Genomic DNA, 19,081 nt, shown 5'->3' on the forward strand with positions numbered 1-19,081 from the left:
TCCCATGCATGAAATATTGTTGCCACATCTGGGCTGGTGCATCTGCCACTAGTCTCTTGCTCCTAGATAAGGTTTAAAAAAAGAGTCACCAATCTAATAGGTCCCGTACTGTCAGCCAAACTCCAACCTCTGTCCCATCGCTGAAATGTGGCATCCCTGTGCCTGTTTTACAAGAACTTTAATGCTCGGATGAACTCAAAGCACTAGTACCACCTCGACGTAAATAGCCCCGAAAAACCAGACAAGCAGCAAAATCCCACCCCTACACTGTAGAGATCCCTAGATGTCAGAAAGACTTCTACTCAAATAGTTTCTTCCCCGGAACTGCTACACTTTGGAATTCCCTTCCAGGCCCCTGCTTCCCTAAATATACTGAAGTGCAGAAATTCAAGTGTAATGTGAACAGACACCTCGCTGCTCAACTCCCTACATAGCATCTCTGCAAATCTGGTTCCTATTAGTAGCCCCTTATGAGTTAGTGGCGCTGTACCTTGTTTGGGGTGAATAAACAGTAAAAAAATCTTTTTCGGAATTCAGAAATGTCCTAGACTTTGTTGATTTTGATGCCAAAGGAACAAGTCCCGATTGGATTGTCCCCTAACCATACTAGACTTATGTCTCAGTGACAGTGTACCTTGCATTGGATGAATAAAAGTATATATATATAAAAAATAGATAAATAAAAAAATAAATAAATTTCACCGAGACTCCTCCTCCACCCACTTTGCTGTATTAAAAAAAAGAATATTTATTCAAAAACTCTTCTATAATACAATACCAATAACCCCCCCCCCTCCCAATTGATCAGAATGAATGTATTAACCGTTTAGTTTACATTCATTTCCGGTTTTAGCAGCAGATGTTGCCTTTGTGGCCTTGTCTTTTTTTATTTATTTATTTATTTATTTTTTTTTTTTTTATGTACAACTTTAATTTAGCGAGTTGACACCGGTGGTGACACAACAATAATGAAGGAAAGCCCTGCAAGACATTTTTCTTCTTTGGGACATTTAAAACGAAAAATATAAAGGCAAATCTGTGTATGAGATTACAAAACAATTCTTCTCTCACAAATCTACTTCTAAATGAAATGATACCGAAATGGACATCCCAAAAATGACTTGGTAAGATGAAGGCTTATAATTAATCATCTCTCTCTCTCTCTCTCTCTCTCTCTCTCTCTCTCTCTCTCTCTCTCTCTCTATATATATATATATATATATATATATATATATATATATATATATATATATATATAAATATATATTAATATATATTATTAATATATATATATATATATATATATATATATATATATATAAATATATATTAATATATATTATTAATATATATATATATATATATATATATATATATATATATAAATATATATTAATATATATTATTAATATATATATATATATATATATATATATATATAAATATATATTAATATATATTATTAATATATATATATATATATATATATATATATATATAAATATATATTAATATATATTATTAATATATATATATATATATATATATATATATATATAAATATATATTAATATATATTATTAATATATATATATATATATATAAATATATATTAATATATATTATTAATATATATATATATATATATATATATATATATAAATATATATTAATATATATTATTAATATATATATATATATATATATATATATATATATAAATATATATTAATATATATTATTAATATATATATATATATATATATATATATATATAAAGCTCTGTGTGTGTGTGTCTGGTCACGAATAGGCTCCTATATGGTTGACTATTTAAAAAAAAAACTGATTACATATAATGATAGAAGATGTATCGAGACACAGGAATGGGTATGTTTAATCTGGCAGAACGGTGGTTCATTAAAATTGTGGGGTCTGCGTTCGCACCTGTTCCACAAAGTATGGAGATAAAAAATTTTAAAATTAAAAAAAAAACGTTTACAAGTGTTTTTAATATAGATGTACATAAGAATACTTTGATAAGTATGTTTTAACTTAAATAGGAATGGTATGATAAAATTGTGGGGTCTGCGTTCGCGCCTAGCCTCCATAGAATGGAAATAGGCACAAACTTTAATAAAGACTTTTCATATCTATCTGCGTAAGTATATTTTGGATAATTATATTTCAGTTTGAAGAAATATGGTATAATAAAATTATGGGGTGTTCGTTCGCACCTGACCTCCATAGAATGGAAATATGTCACAAAGTTTAACAAGGATTTTTAATATAGATCCACAGAATATTGTGATAAGTGTTTCAGTGTGAATAGGTATGGTATAATAAATTATGGGGTTTATCTATTTCATTTTTACTCTCATCATATTTTGCTTTGGTTTTGATACCCCCAAATTCGAAGCTATCTCTTTACAACCCTTCCTTTTCATAATTTATCATACTTTCATAAATCAGAGTCCATTTTCTGTAGGCTGTTTTTGAACCCGGTCAACAACGGGTACTTTTGCTAGTATATATATATGTCATGATTTAGGAATTTAAAATTTGTGATTTGAAAAAGTTAAATTTCAAATATAGAAATTTTATCGTAGCAAGACAAAGAATACAGTATAGTAAAATGATTTATTTGCTCTATCTAGTATATTGAGCAATTTTATTTAGCTGGGATAGTCTTATATAAAATATTACAGCCAATAATATTTTGTAAGACCAATAATCACTGGATTTGCACACCAGTAGATTTATTGTATTTCATTATTCTGAATAATTATATATATATATATATATATATATATATATATATATATATATATATATATATATATATATATATATATATATATATATATATATATATATTCGTTTCAAAATTATTATCTATGTTTTTTATTATCTTGAATTGAACTTTTCAGCTTTAAGATGGCTACTATTGAAACAGCATTTTCTAAACCAAATTAGTTTGAGTTTTATAATAATTTGGTCCAATTAATAATCTAATGAACAAACAATACCGTAAGCCAAGTTGTTCTAAAACTAGAACCTATTTTGCTTCAGATAATATTGATTCAATGGTAACCATCTTAAAACTAAAAAATTCAAGATAATCATATTTAAAAAAAAAAATTGGTATTTGTAAATAATGAATATCCAGAGGATTTCAGTTCTGTCCTGTGTATCAATGGAGAATTCCGAATCAGTCTCGGAAATGATCGAAGTAGTTTACAATTTGAAATACACACAAAAAAATTTTTTTGAATGGCTGACAATACCAAGTGTTGAAGAATAGGATTGGTATAAAAATCAATTTGGCTTTTAATAAAAGAAGCTGAAAACACTGCCTTAAAAAAAAAAAAAAAGAAAAAGTTACGTTTTAAATTGTAAACTGCTTCGACCATTTGATTTAGAATTTTCTGTCAATACTCGGGATTGGCTGGTTAAATGCCATTCCTATCTTTGTAGCTCTTCCACATTTTGAATTAAAAAAAATAGGAGGCTTTACTTTTGGAACAACTCTCATATAAATTTAACCTAATGTGATCATCCACTTACAGACTAGATAGAATTTGAACAACATGTTTTCTCATTTTAGTTAGGGAAGGCTTGTTTACATCCAGACTTGGGGTTATTTTTTCATGCTTTTTCTTAGAAATAGGATACTCATTTCTCACGTACTCACATACTCGTTTCTTACAAGGTCATGGCAGCACTTTTTATCCTCTCCACAGCGTTCTACCAATCACAATCAAAAATTTGTCTCACATAACTAAAATTAACAAATTAAGGGCAATAATTTAAAAATCGTCTGCTCTGAATATTAAAAAAAATAAATAAAACTGGTGCCCTTTTTATGTCTGCTCTGAAAATGTGAACCTTTTTTTACAATTTCTGTTCCTTTTTATTGTTTTTTACGTTTCAAAATAGAATGAACACTGAAGTGTACTATCTGTTTTGATTCTAGACTTCATCATTTCTCTAATCGGTCAGTGAAAGAGAAATATTTCTAAAACTGCAGCGATTTTTATTTTTGGCCCCATCCAGAGTGCCTTTGAGGCCGGGGGGGGGGGATTTTTCGATTCTTTTAATGAACTAGTTTTAAAACTAGTTTAAATGACTTTATGTGTCTAAATTCTTTTCAAATTTCAAAAGGTCACAAAATAATTTATTCCTTTTCTCCTTCAACTATTAACAAAAGACTAAAATGGCTGAGTTGTTTATGAAGAAACCGAAATGCATTCTGGTTTAATTTCATAACCAAATTATTTTCTAATAGGATTTTGAAGGTACAGAATAATTAACAAAACTTCTTGCCCTCAATAACGTTACTGGGCCTTTATTAACTATTCAGTGCTTCACCAGATGAGATCCTAATTTTTCACAACCTTGAAAAAAAGGCTATTTTTTTTTTTACTATAAGGTGACAAAGTAAGAAAGATAACTCATCTTAACTTACTTTCAGCTTGTTTTCAACAATTAATTTTAGCAAAAATTTTTGTATTTCTTCTGTTTTTCTTTTTCTTTTAATCTAAACTTATTTTTAGATATTTTTTTGTCAATAATTGTTCAAAAATATATGCAAAAACACTTTTAGAATGGAGGATCATTCTACAACATAAATTTAATGTAAAATGATCATCCACTTCCTGACCACATATTTTTCGGTTAAGATCCTAAATTAAGTTAAAGGTTACAAATTTATTATTTATTTGTTTATTTTGCATATGAACAATAATATTTTTTGATCGCCCACACTGAGAATTGAAACTTAATGGTTGAAGTTCAATTCTCAGTGTGGGTGACCGATAAATACAATTGCGAATTACTTAGGACCTCTATCCAGTCATGGCTGATGGAATGAGAGCATGCTACTTCCGTTAAGTAAATAAAGGGTTCTGTTCGAAATTCAACAAAATACACCTGACGAGGATCTGAAACGTTGTGAAATTGACACTCAAGATGAGAACTGTAGTCTGAAGATTCCAAATAATATGAATAATTAATCCTCACCTAAAAATTTCAGAAACATAATTAGATTTTTAATTATTTCAAATAACTTTTAAAGCTGATATTCATTTTAAAACTTGATTTGAATTGGCAATTGTCCAGAATAGAAAGTCCAAAAATTCAGTACACAAAGTTAAGATGCCAGAAGTGGACTCGGTTTAGCTAAAATATGGAATGGAACAGAAGTTAGTAAACATGAAACGAAATACAAAACCAAATGGAAATAATTTATTTCCAAAAATTATTTTAGTTTTAACACTTTTTTGTTCTATCATGAAACAAACAAAAAAAAAATAATAAACTTCGATTTCGGTTTTGTAAATCAATTGAAGGTAGCTACTCTGTTTTATGATACACTAGCGGGGGATACCCGGCATGGCTCGGGTGTTTGTAGGCGTGTGTGTTGGGGGGGGGGTGATCAAAACAACTTTTGATTTTGATTTCATTGCACATGTACTTTGTTTTATGCCCTTAAAATACCATCTGGTTAGAAATTTCTAGCCTGGAAATAGGTGATCATTTTACATTACATTTATATGTGAAACTGATCTCCCACTCTAAATTCTAACTTACACACACACACACACACACACACACACACACACACACACACATATATATGAAAGGAGTTAAAAATTTTGCAAATTATGATTTACCATTCACACACGGAATACAAAATAAAGATAATTATTTATTTCCTTATTCCATAGAGTTTTAAAAAAATAGCCTTTTTCTTCAGAGGAAAACTTTTATGTAGACTAGCTATAATTTCACTGGCTAGCACAAAAATTGAAAGCTTCAAAGTTTGAAAGAAGTAATGTTCTTAAGATTATATAATAGCTATATATACAGATTAAAAAAAGAATATTCACATTGAAGTCCAGGTGTGAAGATGTATTTATACATTAACAATGTCCAATCGGTGAAGTTAATTGAAACTGGTAGTATATACATCCGTGGAACTTGAAATTGAGGGGATGAAAGAATGGCTAAGTGATTTCGAGCTAGTTATATTTGGATTTTTTTCATGTGTTTACAGTGTGAAATGAGCTCATTTTTCGTGTTGATAATATTCTTATTCCAAGAGGAAGTAATTATCTTAACTGATATGCAAAGCCGACATGATTTAATGCCTGGTTTATATGATTTTGACTTTTTAATAAATAGGTGTGTTTTTAGACCAAAGATTTTTAATTAAGTTGATGATGTGCCGTGTCACGATTAAAAGAATGCACATGGTTTGATATTCATACTTTTATTAAGGTGAAAGTTGCACCAATATAAGTATTATGCTATTAATGTGTACTTATATTAAAGCTAGGTGATCCTTCCCCCCCCCCCCTTCACTTACAAAATGTATAACTTATTGGTAATACTTTAACAAACTACCTCTTAGGAAACTCACAATCATTCAGTGCTAATCCTCATGAAAATAGCTGTTGTTTAAGAATTCGATGATACTTCTGTTCAGTCTCAAAGACAAAGGATATCCCCTGTAGGGGCAGCTGCACGTGTAATTGTGAAGCAAGAGTTGTGCAATCCCTAGCCACACCTCTCCTGAGTCGGCACGGTTTGAGTTCAGTGGCAAGGAGAAGACCAGGACGACTGGAAACAATGCCGAGATAAGCAGAGAGCACATACAACACCTGGAACTCCCAAATAGTCACCCATTTAGTACTGATGAGGTTCAACGTTGCTTAACTTTGGTAATCCAGTGGGAACTGGTGTGTAAACGTGATTATGTCATGTTTAAGAACGCAAACTCCATAAAAAGCTCATACTGTTAAATCTCTTTCAAACCGATTGGCAGAGTAGTTTTAGTAGTTTTGCACACAGACAGGCAAGGTCGTTTTTATATATAGATAGATGATGTAATTATTAGTCAATTTATTGCTAACATAGATTTAGTTTTCTCTTCTTTTGCGATGATAGTCACATACTTTTCTGAAGTTAAACTAAATTCTAAAAAAAAAAAAAAAAAAATGTGCAAGTAGTAAAACATTTTCTAAAGGGAATACCAAATTAATCATTTTCTACTCAAAGGCTGGGGAAGGGGGAGAATGATATTATTGTTTGTTCCAGAACAATCAACTGGCAGCACATGGTATGGTTTGTTTTTAATAGAAGTTAAAAAAAGATGTCCTATTTTTAGAGAAAAAATAAAAGCAAGTTCATTTAAAAAAAAAAAAAAAAAAAAAAAAGGGAGGAGGGTGGTTTTTGATGGGTTGTTTGGATAAAACTACACATTTATGGGGACCATTTAAAAAAAAAAAAATCTTAATCAATCCTTAATCCTATAAACAAATAGTTGATTTGTTTTTATTTTTTTAATATTGTTCCTATATGTGCCAACAAATTATTTTCAAAGAAAATTACTTATCTAATCCCTAAACTGTATTCCGTTCAAAATAATTTATATCGCCAATAGTAACGATTAAAAAAAAAAATCTTATTCAATCCTACAAACAAGTAGTTGATTTAATTTTTATTTATTGTGGACAACTATCCTCATCTTTTATGAGTTGTTTCACGACGTTTCGGCTAACTATTCCTCTGGCCTTCGTCAGACAGTAACTGCGACGGATAGGAACTCTGAATCTCCTGACTGCATTCACTGCAATTACTGCCTTCTGTAGTTGTTGCCGTCTCACCACGTTTTTGGCCAAATAAGCCTCTGGCTGGCTTTAGGTAGGATTGCAACCGCTATCTTCAGACAATCATCACCTGGAACCGTAGAGATTCAACGTCTCTATCAACTACGCCATGGGCCCCGAAGGGCTTCTTTTTTTTATTCTTATAAATTCATGTCTATTATTTGATCTTCGATGGTTGGGTCCGTACCGAATGGTATATATTATTTAATTGGAATTCATTGAGATGAGTGTTATTTATTGATTTTTATTTATTGCGGACAACTATCCTCATCTTTTATTAGTTGTTTCATGACGTTTCAGCCAACTATATAACTCTGGCCTTCGAGGAATAGTTGTTCAAAACGTTGTGAAATAATAATAAATAAAAATTAATAAATAATACTCATCTCAATGAATTCCAATTAAATTAGTAGTTGATTTGTTTTTTTTATTTTTTTTATATTGTTCCTAAGAGTGCCAACAAATCATTTTCAAAGAAAATGATTTATTATCTAATCCCTAAACTGTATTCTGTTCAAAATAATTTAAAGACAGTAAACGACCAAGTTCTCTCCAATTCTCTCTCCTCTGAGCATGTAGTACAATGGGGAAAGGAGTGGCTGGTTACTTTTAATGCATCTAAAACCAAGCTTCTCTCTTTACATCATCAACATTCTGATCCACATCTGGCATCAATTGAAATGAACGGCTCTCGTCTTGAGGAGGCCTCAAGTTTTGACAAGCTTCTGGGCTTGACCATTACTCCTGATCTTAAATGGAACATGTACATCAAATCTGTTGCCAAGGCCGCTGGATAAATGGTGGGATCTTTCTATCGATCCAGTAGATATCTCACTGCTGATGCAATTCTCTATCTATATAAGAGCCAGGTACGTCCAATGATGGAATACTGTTGCCACATCTGGGCAGGAGCTGCTAGAAAGGACTTGGCCTGCCTTGATAGAGTTCAAAATAGACTTCGTAGCCTCGTAGGAGATGTCCTTTTCTCTTCCTTGCAACCTCTATCTCACAGAAGAGATGTTGCGAGTTTGTCTCTGATGTATCGTTATTTTCATGGAAAGTGTTCGACTGAGCTTCAATCTACGGTCCCCCCTCGCAAAACTTTCACAAGAAACACTCGTCTAGCTGTAAACACTATCAATAATTCCCCCCACTCTTTATCTGTGCCTAAACCTAAACGTAGATTCCATGAACAAAGCTTTTTTATTAGAACTGCACGCCTGTGGAATTGTCTTCCGTTTTCCTGCTTTCCGGCTGACTACAATATGGTTGTCTTCAAGTCTAACGTAAATAAGTTCTTGATGAGCCGTTCCATATAAGTTATCAAATTTAACAAATTTTCATTACTAATGATTATTATATTGTCCAATTTCTACTGTACACTCTTTAACCCTTATCCTTGAGTGGCCTCTTGGCCTTGATAATGAGTTGATACCTATGAAAAAAAAAAAAGAAAAAAAGTCCAATGTGAACAAGTTCTAATTGAATCGTCCCCCTAAGTAATCCAAGTTACAAAATTCCCACTGTTTACTATGCTAAAATCACAATGACTAATGTATACCTATTAACCCTTATCCTCGAGTGGCCTCTGGGCCTTGATAAGTGGTGACACCCTTGTAAAAAAAAAAAAAAAAAAAAAAAAAAAAAGTACCAATAGTAACGATTACACATTTTAAAAATAAGCTCTCAAAATTTTTCTACTTTTTTTTTTTTTTTTTTTACTTAGGAGTCACCACTTATCAAGTCCCAAAGGTCACTCGAAGATAAGGGTCATTGAATGTGAAGTGGTAGTGTAGTAATTGTTAATGGTGTGAATTAGGAAGAATTTGATTATTTATGGAGATGGTTCAACAAGAACTTGTTGACATTGGATTCGAAGGCTACCATGTTGTATTCGACCAGGAAGCAGGCCAGCGGAACAGTGTTCAACAGATGGGCAGTTCTGGGAAAGAAGCTTTTTTTTCTGTACATTGATGATTTCACCAACATCAGCAGTAGAAATTGCCTTCATATTCTTTTTTTGTAGAGGAGTCACCACCTATCAAGGCCAAAAGCCATTCGATAATAAATGTTAATGAGATGAGTAGATCGTCACTTCTATGATGAAATTGACTAAGTTTTATTATTTATGGGGACAATTTATGGCAAGTGGATTTGAAGTTATTTTTCCTATTTCTTTTAGTGATTTGAATTGATTTCATTTTCAAATCTGCCGGATGTTACTTTAAAAATGCAAACATTTTAGTTTAATTTTTAGTGGCAGTTGGTGTAATTTGATTCTTTTAATTGTTTAAATTCATCTTAAATTGATTCTCCAATTGATTTTTAGCAACTGATGCGTACGCCAAATTCAGTTTCATTAGGGATGTTTGCTACTTTCACAAGGTCCCTATGGTGCCAGCAGCAGCAGCAGCAGCAGCAGCAGCAAGCCAGTCATAAAAGTTTGATTCATATGAATTTACAATTTTTTTGACGCTTGTCCAGAATTTCCCCTATGAATAAAACAAAAATTTCAAAAAAATCTATATGATGTATGTATTGGTAATGGAAAAAAAATATATTGTACACCAAAAATCAAGTAAATTGATCCACTAGTTTTATTTTTAAATGAGAAAAAAAAAAAAATGGAATTTTATGACTAAACTACAAACGCTAATCACATGACACTATCTTGAAAACAGTCTGAAGAAACAAAGGAGATAACTCTAAATAATTCAAACTTGCAAAATTTTCAAAAGTCATTCTTTACATGGGAGAGGGGAGCATTGGAAAATACTCAAATTTGTTTGAAAATAATTTTCTTTATAAAAATAAAACTACTTGATCAACCAAGCTCAACCACTACCGCAACAATACAATGATGCATCTCTACCTGCTTCACAAGTATTTTATGGAATATCCTCTGATGAACTCTTAGCATTTGCTTCCCCCTTGAGATAAATACCCCTCACTAACACGAAAGCAACAAAATCCCACTCCTTCAATATAAAGATCCCTAGATGGTTTCTACTCTAATAGTTTCTTCCTTTAAACTGCTGATTTGGAATTCTTTCCCCTTTTCTCTGCTTCCCTAACTGTATTGCATATTAGCACTCTCAGAGTATCGCTGAATTACTTGGGCAAGAAGATCATTTTGTTTTAAAGAGAAAAATGTAGTTCCAAGGCAAAAACGGTTAAATAACGTTTTAGGAATTTAACTTAACTAGATTCCATGAACAATAACAAGAGGAAATTTTAGATAAATAAAAACAAATATGTTTTCAGAAAAAGGAATGTTAGTTTTCATAACTAGCACAAGCAATAATTTAAGAATAGGTCTGACCTCTAAGGTCTGCTGTATTCTGATATAGAGGTCACATAAGATGATGTGGATCTTAGAAGAGAGCTTGAAAAAGACACATATTAGTTAGTTAAGAATTGGGAGTTAGAGAGAGCAGACACAGCAGCAACTGCGTTTGACATCTTTGACACCTCTCTGTCGGCATGCCACACGCCAACCAACCCCATACTATTAACGTTTCACTTTCTTTTTGTTGATGACAAAATGCTTAATTGTGCCTATTTACTATGACTCCCCACGGGACAGAGTTAGACACCAGGGTCGTTTTTTAACGTGGAGAAAAGGTACAAAAATAAAAATTGTCTCAGTCGTGAAGGATTTCTCCTCCGATTTTGAGAATAACAACAAAAGTATTGCCAGTGTGTATGTATGATTTTAGCAAATATTTGGAAATGCAAGCTAGAAAGTTATATATACATTCAACTACACAGCAACTGTACTAATGTGCAGAAATTTAAATGTAATGCAAATAGATATCTTGCTGTTCACCTTCTTACATAATGCCTCTGTAGACATGACTTCACATGGTAACCCCCCCCTTTCTGCAATATGCTTTGTTTGGAGGTGAATAAGAGTAGAAAACAAAAAATTTGAGTGACCTTGTTAGTATAAAAATTTACAAGGAAACTGTATTAGTGCTCCTATTTACTTGCCTCCTCACGTGGGCATAGTTAGACACAAAGCCGATTTTTAATGTGGGGAGAATCCAGCCCCCCCCCCCAAAAAAAAAGGGGCACTCTGGATAGGAACAAAACTAAACATTGTCTTGGTCTAGAATGATTTCTCTTCCATTGACTGAGGACAGAAAAAGTGAAGTGTAGCATCAGAACAGATACTACACTGTGTTTCTAATCAAAAGGCCAAGATTAGTGTATTTGATCTAACAGGATTTGAATCCTGACAGACTCGGTAATATTTGATTCCATAATATGTTGTAAGAGCATTCATTATGAGGCCAATCATAGACGTAGAGATAGTTTTATGCGTGAGTGCACAAAACCCCTAATAAAAGATTCATAAATACAAAAGGCACAGAATAATTAAACAACAACGCTTTTTTATAATAAAACAACGAAAAGGTTTATTTCGCATTAAGAAGGACTGTGTTCAAGGCGAAAGAAAAGAAAAAGGAACAGAAAGTTTTTGAGTGTTCTACCGTCTGGAAGCAGAAAGTGTCCCCAAGCTGTCCAGTGGAAGTCTTCAGTGGCGTAGTTGTAGTCTGGGGGGGATTCAGTGGACAGAGAGCGAGAGGAGAGAGGTCTGTGTTCTTTGGTGGTCGGGGCTCCTCTACTGGCTGCTGGATCATACCAGACAGGAGTAACTAGTCCATTAAGGGACACATAGGACCAATGTGCCCTGGTAGCTGACTGGTCAGTGCGTGGCCGCATCAGTCAGCAAGGGGGCATTAATCCACGAGAGAAAATAGTCTGTTATGGTAACTACCACACAATCTATCTATCTATATATCTATAAAAGTGAAAGTGTCTGTCTGTCTGTGTGGCTGTGTACATTTTCCTTCACAATAACTCTGTTAATTTTCAGTCAACAGACTCGAAATTTGATATACAGGGTACTGAGATTTGAAGTTCAACCTTTAATACGACAATTATCGAAAATTTGACTAAAAACATTAACAGCTTCACCTTCAACTAAGCACTTTTCAACAGGGGGAGGGGAGGAGTCTTTTTTTTTCGCCGATATTTTGAAAGATATCCTCTCCTTTCGATTGTGTAATCTTAATGTAAACATAAGTCACTTCACGGTGGTTGTAACCGCAAAGACGTCAGGTTTGTTTCTCGGTTCTTTTCCTCCTTTGCGGTACGGGTTCGAGCCTGCCTTCCTACTACCACATTTTTTTTTTTTTTGCTCAACATACACATCCAAACACCCGGGCAACGCCAGGTTGAAATGCTAGTATATCTATAAAAGTGAACGTGTCCGTCTGTCTGTTTGTCTGTCTGTGTACATTTTCCTTCGCAAAAACTCTGTTAATTTTTAGTCTACAGACTCGAAATTTGATATACAGAGTACTGAGATGTGGGAAAATCTATGTGATCGGTTTTCGGCCAGAAATTTGGCTGTTAAGGGGTCAAAGTTCAACGATTTGACCTTTGAGAACTCTACCAAGCTCCGCCGACAATTTTGGGTCGAAACACTTGAAATTTTAGATATATGTTCCTTGGACATGGATCTAACTTAATAACTCGATTTGAGCCCAAAACAATAAATTTTAAGGGGTCAAACTTAAAAAAATTAACCATTTTTTTTTTTTTTTTTTGTTTTTTGTTTTTTTGCTCAGCATACACCTCCAAAGACCCGGGCAACGCCGGGCTGAAATTCTAGTATTTAACAAAATTGATATCTCTATAAAAATTAATGTTACTCTAAATTTGCTTGTATGTTAACACACGTCATAAACATGCAAACTTATTCATACTTTGCTTTGTTGTTATTCCAGTTCATATTACACAAGACTATGAACTGAATAAAAATGCTTTCTGTCTGCTGACTTTTCATGTACAGATGTTGGCCTGAAAACAAAAGCATTTTCAAACAATCATGAGCAAGCTTATTCTCTCTTTGTTCATCCACACACAAACGTATACACACAAACTCACACATATACGCATACATATGAAAAGAAATCAGAATCTTAGGAAGATTTCCATCATTCAAGTAAGCGGAACCATGAAAAATAATTTGTAAAATTTACCTAGCAAATATACCCAGCTATGCGAAATTGCACTTAAAGAAATGGGTAGAATCTTAAAAAGGTCTCTCGGCTAAAATGTCGGAGTTAACGAATGAATGTCTGGCATTTGGTAGAATGCCTCATACCCAGCTAGAACAAAATGATGCTAATAGATAGCATTTTTTTTTAGCCAATTTTAAAAAAATTATCTAGGAATTATAATCCAAGTTGACGGCTGTCATTAAAGTCATGACACGTACCAGTTCCAGGAACTCCTAGCCCAATCATAATCTGAAATATGAGGACACATTCCTTTTTTGAAACAAATGCATCAATTTTTTACCCCCCCCCCCCCAAAAAAAAAGAGAATTATCCTGTGATGTGATGACAAAAAGAACTCTTCGGTCTCCTTTTATACTCTCTGGAAGTGAATTACTTCCCTTTTTTCATTCTTTCTTTTTAGACAGCCATTGTTCTCATAGAAACTCGTTCGTTATGTAGTTCTTAATAGTATAAAGCTTTTTCAAACATAATCCAACTTTAAGTTATTCTTTATAAATTTAAATTTAAAAGGTCAAAGAACTGTAGTTATGAATTTAGCGAACAAACAGAAATTAACTCAACAAACAACTAAAAACAAATGATAATACCCCCAAACCTATAATAATATTGATGTTACCAGATCAGGCTGTCTGAGAATACTAACCTACTGACCTAAAATTTTAAAAATAATTCTGTGATGAAAAAGAGAACTCTTCAATCTTCTCTAAATCTCCCGGGAAATGAATTACTTCCCCTTGTTCATATTTTTTTTTTCTTTTTTTTTTTTTAGACAGCTATTGTTCTCAGAAAGACTTTTTCCCTGCATAGTTCTTAATAGAACGCAGTTTTTTCAAGCATACTACAATTTTATTTTTCAGGATTTATTAAAACAAAAAATCAAGATCAATTCGGACAACATTTTTAGGCTCTTGAAGGAAATGAGATTATATAAAAAGGTATCGTTCTTGTCCATAATTCCTCCTATATTAAAAAAAAAAAAGAAATAAAAATCTGTATGATGAACGTAAGAAACAAAAACCAAAAATCACGTAAATTGATGAAGTAGTTTTATTTTTTTAATTAAAAAAAAACAAATTTTATGAGTAACACAAGAGCGTCTGTCTTATCTGCCATTTTGAAAACAATCTAAAAAACAAAGGGAGATAACTCAATAATTTAAACTTGTGAGGTTTATATTGTAATACCTATAATCTACATCTGATCTTGACCTTCAATTGGTGCTTGAAGAACACGATCAGATCTGAATTAGCAAAAGATTTAACCCATCAGTTCTCATTCAGATGTGATACGGCCAGGATTGCAAAAAATACCATCCATCTCTCCCTGTCCCATGGCAGCCCGGCGTTGTGAATGGTGTAGGGTATCGTCAGCAGGCAAGGATATTTGGTATCGATACAAGCTGTCACCTTATTAGCCTCATTACATACCCTAAGAATCTCTGGAGTTCCGTATCAGATACACCCGGGCAATCCATTAATCCAGAACTGTGTTGTATAGCACTGAAAGGTAACGCAGCCCATAGTATTATGTTCCACGGATTGGCAGCTGTAAAAAAAGGCGCTTTGCTTGTGGAATTTTTGTTTGGTTTTAGGAACAGATAGAGAGTAAGGGAAATTGTTGACAGTGACTGTAACTAGACGAATGTTTGGAACTGCTATTTAAATCAAAATTTTTGAATATGTATTAGAATGCAATATTTATAGGTCTCAAATCCTAAACTAGAACATAATAGAAAATGGGGGATAAAAAATAACATAAAAACAGTTCTACTCTTCCCCCGTTTTTTTTTTTTTTTTTACATAGGCATCACCACTTATCAAGACCCAGAGGCCACTCGAGGATAAGAGTTAAAGAGTGTACAGTAGAAATTGAACAATATAGTAATCGTTAGTAATGGAGATTCGGTAAATTTGTTAACTTATATGAAACGGCTCATCAAAAACTTGTTTACGTTAGACTTGAAGACAACCATATTGTAGTCAGCTGGAAAGCACAAAAACGGAAGACAATTCCATAGGCGTGCAGTTCTAAAAAAAAGAAGCTTTGCTCATGGAATCTACATTTAGGTTTAGGCACAGATAAAAAGTAGAGGAAATTAGTGATAGTGTTTTCTGCTAGACGGGTGTTTCTTGTGAAAGTTTGGCAAGGGGAGACCATAGAATGGAACTCAGCCGAGCACCTGCCATGAAAATAACAATAAAGTAGAGACATACTCGCAACATCTCTTCTGTGAGAAAGAGATTGCAGGGAAGAGAAAAGGACATCCCCCACAAGGCTACAAAGTCTATTTTGAACTCTATCAAGGCAGGATAAGTCCTTTCTAGCAGCTCCTACCCAGATGTGGCAACAGTACTCCATCCTTGGACGTATCTGGCTCTTATATAGATAGAGAATTGCATCAGCAGTGAGATATCTACTGGATCGATAGAAGGATCCCACCATTTTTCCAGCAGCCTTGGCAACGGATTTAATGTACATGTTCCATTTCAGATCAGGAGTAAAGATCAAGCCCAGAAGCTTGTCAAAACATGAGGCCTCCCCAAATTTCAATTGATGCCAGATGGGGATCAGAGCGTTGATGATCTAAAGATAAAGCTTGCTTTTAGATGCATTAAAAGTAACAAGCCACTTTTTTCCCCATTGTACCACTTGCTCAAGATCAGAGGAGAGAGAATCAGAGAGAACTTGGTCGTTTACGGTCTTAGATGTGCTACCATAGATAGTCGTGTCATCAGCAAAAATGTCTATGAATGATGTAAAGATGTGATTTGGAAGATCATTAATATAGATCAGGAAGAAAGTTGGACCCAGGATTGACTCCTGAGGGACTCCAGCATTAATACTAAGAGCTGATTTCTGCCCATTAACTACTACTCTTATGAACCTATCAAAGAGAAATGATTTAATAACTGAGAAGACATTTCCAGCTATACTGTAGCTGGAGATCTTGTGAAGTAAACCTTTATGCCATACTCTATCAAATCTTTCCTGTATAGACATGTGGGATCCACCCTTCTTTAAATTCCAGTGGTCAAGAAACAGTTGACGCGTAACAATATTGACCCTCTATAAAATCATAACTAAGAAACCTCACCATTTCTTAACTAGTGAAAGTAAACCACGGTTAAAAGAAAAATAATCATGTTTGCAAACCACTAGTTGCATAGAATATAATTTTATTATAATACTTTTGATGTCTGTCTGTAACCCAATCTGCCATATTTCTCATTTCTTTCTTTGTTTTTTTTTTTCATAATTTTATTCTGAAACATTGATAATCATTTTTCTATTTTAAAACTAGCCTGGGTGCCTGGCGTTGCCCAGGTGTTTGGAGGTGTGTGTTGTACAAAAAAAAAAAAAAGTGATAGGCAGGCAGGTTCGAACCCGTATCATGAAGGAGGATAAGAATGTGGGAAAAAACGTGACGTCTTTGCTGTTGCATCCATCGCCAAACCAGAAGTGGTGAAGGTTTAAATTAGGGCTAGTCAATCAAAAAGAGGGGATGACTTTCGAAAATATTGTCGTAAAAAGCGAACCCTCCTTTTAGAAAAGTGCTCAGTTAAGGGTGAAGGAATTTATTTTTTTAGCAAATTTTTCGATATTTGTCGTCCGAAGGGTCGATCTTTAAAACGATACCAATCTCGTGAAAATCCATTGCATCTGTCGTAAGTTTTAGGTGGACATACAAACTTACATACATACATATATTTAAACAGACAGGTAAAATTTATATAATAGATGAAAAACTGATATTACATTTATTCTGGGAGTGATTTGATATTTGTCAACATCACTTTCATATCGTATGAATCCAAAGATTCTGTTATTGGCATTGGTTTCCCCGATATTTTTGTAGTCAGAATTCTTTCTTGAAAAACATCGGGTATTTACAGGAGGGACCACAAGAATGGTTGCCAACATTCTAAGTGAAAGTGATTTTTGTGAAACGAACTGGATTTGAACTTGGAACACCTAGGTTATCAGTCCGTACTATTAACCACTTGACCACTGTTATATCCCAAAGTGTTAATGTGTTATATATAAAACAGTAGATGTATACATGTGTGTGTTTGTGTGAAAATATTTAACTGATAAACTTTTAGACTACAGGTCACATAACACTGAAATTAACAGGAAATAGTAATCTTACATCAAGGATTGTTTATAACGAGTAAATTCTTTGTTTGTTTGGATGAATAATGCGTACAGAAATATGTCAACAAGTTGAAATGCAAACTGTTCATTTCAACTTGCCGATATATTTCTATTAGTTTTGTGCATGTGAAAATTCATTCATAGCTTGAAGTGGTTTAATTTAAAATCTTTCTTAATCAATTTGTTAAACGGTAGGGAACGCAACTGGAGTGGTTTTGATTCTAACTGATGGCAGCCAAGTTATTTTTTATTTTTTTTTTTATTTTTGAAATCACAACTATATATTAGGTACAATATAATATTCAATAAAGAATTAGCTCTGTAATGATAAATGTAAAATTTACATGCATTAAAATATATTTAAGCATTTTTACGACTGGGCAAGGCTGAATGACCTCCAGCTAGTAATAATAATAATAATAATAATAATAATTATAATAATAATAATTATAATAATAGACGTTGTGATTAATATATACATTTATATTTATCTTCTCACAGGAGCAGGATGTTACGTATGATCATTTGGTGATGGCGGAAGATGGGAGGTTGTGTCGTGTAGCGTTCAAAAAATAACCATACATGCCAATATGTAAAATGGATATGAAAGCAAATATGATGATAACGCTTTAATTAAAATATAGATCTTGCCATTACTGTATATTGATATTTGCATTCCTTCTCACGAGGGCAAGATGTGACATTGGGTTATCTATAATATAGATCTAACCTGTCTGTTTAAATGTATGTATGTATGTATGTATGTATGTATGTATGTATGTATGTATGATGTTTGGAGATAATGATGATGATGACAAAAAAAAAAAAGTCCAGGCGTTTCAAATACTGATAAGTTGGATTTTGTTTTCGTCTGATTCCTATGTCCATTCATTTGTAAAGTTGCACAAACACTTCAACGAGTGACTGTCTCTTCTACAAATTGTTTGTAGTGGATTGTTTTTCTTTTTTTATTCATGTCAAACTCATTTAATCGTACCCATCACCATCATCGTCGTCCTGATCATTGAGCATTTATGACTTTTGGAACGCTCCTTCATGTGTATTTTACATGTATGTGTATGTGTACGTGTGTATATGCATGTGTATGTGTACGTGTGTATATGCATATGTATGTACATATGTATATGTGTGCCTCTTTGT

The 19,081-nt window shown here is 33.0% G+C and overlaps 1 protein-coding gene across 2 annotated transcripts in view; it reads left to right on the top strand.

The window, feature by feature from the left end:
• The window catches only part of LOC145285877 (2-aminoadipate transaminase-like), a 238,921-nt gene that overhangs the window by 127,277 nt on the left and 92,563 nt on the right, over positions 1-19,081 (top strand). Inside the window, exon 1 of one of the 2 annotated variants that reach the window (XM_080134326.1) lies at positions 932-1,124. The exons of the other annotated variant lie outside the window; for it this stretch is intronic. The gene's annotated coding sequence lies outside the window, so the exon portion shown is untranslated. Of the gene's footprint in view, positions 1-931; positions 1,125-19,081 lie in introns of those variants that run through there. 2 annotated transcript variants of the gene reach the window in all.

The sequence above is a fragment of the Euprymna scolopes genome, chromosome 10, assembly GCF_053919585.1.
Source record: "Euprymna scolopes isolate OS-2025 chromosome 10, ASM5391958v1, whole genome shotgun sequence".
Taxonomy (NCBI): domain Eukaryota; kingdom Metazoa; phylum Mollusca; class Cephalopoda; order Sepiida; family Sepiolidae; genus Euprymna; species Euprymna scolopes.